The sequence below is a fragment of the Apis dorsata genome, unplaced genomic scaffold (assembly GCF_000469605.1).
Source record: "Apis dorsata unplaced genomic scaffold, Apis dorsata 1.3 scaffold_74, whole genome shotgun sequence".
Lineage (NCBI taxonomy): Eukaryota > Metazoa > Arthropoda > Insecta > Hymenoptera > Apidae > Apis > Apis dorsata.
In genome coordinates, this window is record NW_006263372.1 from 3103132 (window position 1) to 3108759 (window position 5628).

Below are 5628 nucleotides of genomic sequence, written 5' to 3' on the forward strand. Positions count from 1 at the left end.
GCTCTGCAATTCCCCGACTGTCATCGCGGGGAAACTCGAAAACTGGGAGGAGATAATAGGAGGAGAGGAGGGGAGGATGTGTGCTTCGAGAGAGATTAATTTGGAATTCCTGTGGATTGGTATTTAGAGAATTAATCCGAGGTGACGAAAGAAGCAAGAAATCTCAAATTCCTTTTTTCTATTTTTTCTTTTTATTTCTTAGAAAAGTTCGTGACACCATCTTGCACGTTATTCGCATATAAGCCATCGTCGATTTTGTTTCCACGAGGGGAGGGGCTAATAACGATAAAAAAATTTCAATTCGGGGATCTTGCACGCGTACGATACGTATTTAACAATTTTTATTTGTCACGCGTATCTGGAAAAAAAGAAGAAAAAAAAATTCCACGAGTGACGCGATTAAACATCCAGCTCGAAAATCCACCGACCGCCCACAAATCCGCTTTATATTCGAACGCTCTCCGCGCCCCCGTAATTCCGCGCCGCGTAACTCTTGGAAAAGTGGAGAGTCGATACCGCGTTCGAACGGTAACGATAAGTTAAAATGGGGGTTAAAAAAAAAAATAAAAAAAAAAAAAAAAAAAAAAAAAAAAAAAAAATCGCGGTTCGCGCGTTACAGCGCGATAATGATAGTCGCAGCGTGCGCCGCCACCCCCTCGACACCCCCCAGCGGCACCTATGCAGCAACCCTGTAGCTCGGTTACCTCGTTAAAAGTACACAACGGCCGTTTATTCGCGAGCAGATTGTGCATCGTCGTCGTAAATACCTCCCGGCGATTTTATCAGGGGGGAGCGAGCAGAGAAGGAGAGGGGGAGGAGACTCGTACCTCTCTCCGCAAAAAGGGGTAATATTTCCGTGACGCTATTACACTTAACGGAATAGAGGGGTTGGTGTCGAGGTAACTACCCAGTTAACGCAACGCGCGGCCACGACGTTGGACGAGAGAGGGCCCTACAAAAGGTTATAAAAATTCAATTAACTCAGCAGTTTTAATTAATTCCGTATTTATATGACGCGATAAACAGAAACTGCCCCCGCCGTCCTCCTCCTCCTCCTCCCCTGCACGGCAGTTACGTTTAATCCAGGTTGGGAGGAAGAGGGAAGAAGAAGGGCACGCTCTGTCGCCAGAATGGAATCTGGATTTCAACCGATGTTCCCTTCTTTTTTTCTTCGGGAATTTTCTTTTCTTCGGGATTATGTAATAACTTTTTTCTTTTTTCCTTTTCTCTTTTTTTTTTTTTTTTTTTGAGAGGGAGGAGGGTTGGCAAGGAAGTGGAATTGTTGTTGGAAGAAGTTTAATCCTTAAAGTTGTTGTTGTTGTTGTTGTTGTTGTTTTTGTTGTTGTTTGCCGTTGAGTTTTAACGGTGTTCGGGCGTCGCTCGACTCGCTTCATTTCCACCCTTATGCTCGATAAACTGGATAACATCATAGTATCCTAGACTTATTACTTGTACTCCTACTCTTTCTTAACTAGATTATTATAACTAGAGATTGATTAAATTATTATAGAGTGTTACGTTACTAATGAAATAAATATGCGAATAATATTTTACAAGATATTGAAAAATTTTTTTTTTTTTAATTTTTTTATTTTTTAATTTTTTTTATTTTTTAATTTTAAATTTAAATTTTCTTTCGTTTTAGTTCGGAATTAAAAATAATTATTATATATAATTTTATTATATTAATATTATATTATATTATATTATATTATATTTTATTATATATAATTTTATTTCGCATATACGTATTTTTGAATATTACTCGTGTCTTCGACTCGTGTATTATTTCTTTGTTTTGATTTTACGCTCGTGTCTAGATAATAATCCTATAATCCGTTTCTAAGAAATTGTCGGTTTACATTCGATATGTCACACGACTTTTCGTCGGACAATTCCCCACTCCAATATATAATTTCGTAAACAAAATCGTACGCGACGTATCATTCTCCTATCGAAAGTTGAACTAATAGGACGCTTTACTACAGCTGCGTAATTATTCGTTGCGTAAAATATTCTTTCCATTGTAATTTTACTACTTTCGCGTAATAATATTAATATTTAACCGATAATTTATTAAATATTATATTTTTTCGAAGAATTCTCCTTATTTTCTTTCCTTAGTCTTATCTTGTTTTAATATAATATGTCTTAATTTTGCGCATTTTTCTATATTTATTTTAAAGATTTGATTTTTTTTTGTGCAGGTTAAAAGTTGATTGCTGAGAAAAGAGTTTCAAGATGTGATATCGATGCCATAGAATCAGTGTTCGTCAATTCGTAATAAAATATTTTTAATATTTTTCTGAGCATAGCTGCTCTAATTCAATTTAATTATTAACAATTAATTCGCGAAATTAGAATCAGTGTTCGTTCGCCGATTATAAATTAAACGGATACGTCTTTTATTTTTAATTTTTTTTCTTTCTTTACAAATTTTCGTTTTCGGGATAGTGCTTTCGTGTGAAGTTAGTGCTTTCGTATAAAATTAGTGCTTTTGTGTAAAGTTGGTGCTTTTGTGTAAAGTTAGTGTTTTTTTCAAGAACATCAAGACGATCATCCATCACGCGAAGAGGTAATTATTTATCTTTTATCAATTATCTTTGCAATTATTTTCCACCAATATAGTTTCACCTTTCTTTCAGTTTTCTTTGTTAATCGTTATATACACTGCGTCCTAAATTACGATATTCGTTTTTTTTTATAGTTTCCTCCTACTTGATGACAACTTCGCGATGGGTCATTGATGACGACAGGGATTCTTCTCATTTAACGGTGAGTCGTATGCATTTCGATTCTTAATTTTCGGATCATTTAATCATATCGTGAGATAAGACACCGAATCGACACGGTGTATACGTAGAATTTCGCACGACGATCGCGAGTGTTTATTATAGAATAGTAACATTCCATTCGCCTGTGTCGATTATTTCAAAGTAATTGAAAGATTTTTCCCCTGAAAAATACATTCCTCGGAATATGAATAAAATTTTCAGATATGGCAAATTTAAATATAATATCCCTGAATAATTGGGATAATTGTTAAAATGTTTAAATGTCTGTGAAATAAACGATTACAGGCCACTGTGCTATCAAGCTCATTACTTTTCGATTTTCGTAAATTTTCTCCACGGAATTTCGTTCACGATTTTTAAAATATCGTGATAGATGATAACAACAAAATTACAACATGGAGTACTGCTTCGTATAATCTATTTATAATTTATGACTGTGCAAAATGTCCGGTTAAATGCGTTTATCTTGCTCTTCATTATATCTCGCATTAGATTATCGCATAAATGAATTTTCGTACGTTTTACACGTTTTAAATAATTATATTTTTCATTGTATTAAATGCGTCGTGATATTTGCCATGTTTCACGATTAATTCGTTTAAACGCTCCATTATAATATAAAAGTATTTGTGCACGCGGGGAATAAATTGAATCGATAACTCGGTAATGAAAGTAAACGTGCGAGCAGCTAGTGAATAACAAACGATCGAAATATTCGGGTAAAATTTCCACCCGTCTAATATGTAAATTTATCAATGCAGGAAAATTAATCACCGCGTCGTTATCGATCAATCCGTTTAATCCGTTTTCTATACTGATTTCGCGCGTTCGATACTCTCGCCGTCTCGGATTTTTCGAAAAATTGCGTTGGAAAAGCTGCGCGTAGGAGGCGCGCGAACGCGTATATATATGCAAATCCCATGCAAATGTAATTAAAAATAGTGATGGCCGCGGATTTTGTACTTGTCGTTGGTAAATCTGAGAGGGAGAGTTGGAGGAGAAACGCGTGTATGCAAAATTGTTAATGTCACGTCGATAAAGAGCGAAGCTTTGCTAACGTTTTAAAAATCCCTCGAAATTCGTTAATTAGTTTTCCATATATGTTATGAATTTTATATTTCATCCGTATCGATCCGCATCGAGATCTTGCATCGCAAAAAAATTTTGTTCAACGATTCTTGCGGCATAAATATTTTGAAATTTTTTAAACGACGCGACTAGAAGATGAAAAATTAATCGAGAAAGAAAAGAAGCTCTGACCCATCCATCCCCCCTTAAAAATGAGAAAGAATTATAAGCCCGATTGTATCAAACAAACCCTCCTTCGACCACCGATCACGATGAAAATCCAATTACTCGAATCTTTCGCTCGAAGATATCGATGGATAACGCTCTCGTAGCGCACATTTCACGTACCGTTTACCACGCGTGAAAGGCTCGATCCGAAGGAGATGATCGCCCGGCATTTAAATTCAGACACCGCAGAAAATTCTGAAAGAGGCAATCCTAGATGGGGATTGAAGGAGGGGGGGATTGGGTGGGTGGTGGTGTCGGTGGCCGAGTCCGTACGGTGTGCGCGCGGGGTTTGCGGTTAGCTGCAGGATTGGCTGGTTAATTTCACACTCCCATGATTATATAGACGAGATGGAGGGCATTTATATTCGCGCGCGCACGGGAGCCGAGGGTGTCTGATTGGGTCCGATATTTAGAGAATAAAAAACTTTCGACTTGCACGCCCCGCTCCATCCCTCCTCCCCTTCGTGTTTCGATCCTTCTCTCTCTCCCTTTCTCTTTCTCTCTCGTGTTTTTTTTTTCTTCCATCCTCTCCTTCCCCTCTCCCTCTCTCTGTAACCGTATGCACACGCGGGGAAAAGAGCATATGCGGCCAGAGGGAATAACCGTGGATTTCACGGGGTATTATATCCCTCTCCTCGACCATCCATTCGAAATATTCGGTGCACACGCGCCGAGGATGACCATCCACCGCCGATCTTCGTGAACGCAGCTTCGAAGTTGAGGAGAGGAAGTTGATATCGGAAGCTTGGGAGCTATAGAGCTTCGTTCAAGATGGAATCCATTTTAATTCGATCTGTCTCGAGTGTGGAGAGATAATGGCTACTTAAAATATTATGGATTTTAGTCGAGGGGGGAAGGGGAACGATTCTCAAATTGGTTGGTTCCGTAAGAGAGGATTTTTACGGATCGAGCCTTTCTCCTCTCGCAGAGAGGATTTCATCATTCCTCTATATAATTTTCCAATCCGTGATTGAATTCACTTTTTATAGTTCTAATAGTTCATTAAGATAATTAGAAATAAATCTTGACCAAATAGAATCCCATTTCACCCCATTTCAACGAAACTCGCTTCCTCCCAAAAATCGACATGATTCTGCCAATTCTGGAGGAAGAATCGACCTAAAAAAAAAACAAAAAAACAAAAAAACTCATAACGCAGTGATCCGTGCCCCCGAATCCGCGTGACGAATAGCGCGCCCACGTTTTTCCCACGCGTGTGCGCGGCCGAGCCTCGAAATCCGCGTCATCCATCAACGTGGGCCGCGCTACCACCGGCCGGCAAAGTCATCAATATTTTCGCTTCTCGGTGAAAAACGGCGTTCGGGGGTTGGCGACACGGGCAAAAATTCGGAGGAGGGCCGAACTTCGCCCGCGTCTGAACGCTATCGTCGCCCCCTGTAATCGCGCGCGAATTTGGAAAAGGGATCTGAACCTCGTTGGCGAGGGGGACGAGGACGCGATGGTTGGGGGCAGATGGCAGCGGACGAGTGGCAATCCGTAGCGAAAATGCGACCCGCGCGGGGCTCGTTTCGGGACG

The 5628-nt window shown here is 39.3% G+C and overlaps 1 protein-coding gene across 1 annotated transcript in view; it reads left to right on the forward strand.

Annotated features, from left to right (window-relative positions):
- Positions 1-2559: 2559 nt before the first annotated feature.
- Positions 2560-5628, forward strand: part of LOC102671838 (probable cytochrome P450 6a13) — a 136390-nt gene continuing 133321 nt past the window's right edge. The window contains exon 1 of the mRNA XM_031508144.1: positions 2560-2575. The gene's annotated coding sequence lies outside the window, so the exon portion shown is untranslated. The remainder of the gene's footprint in view (positions 2576-5628) is intronic.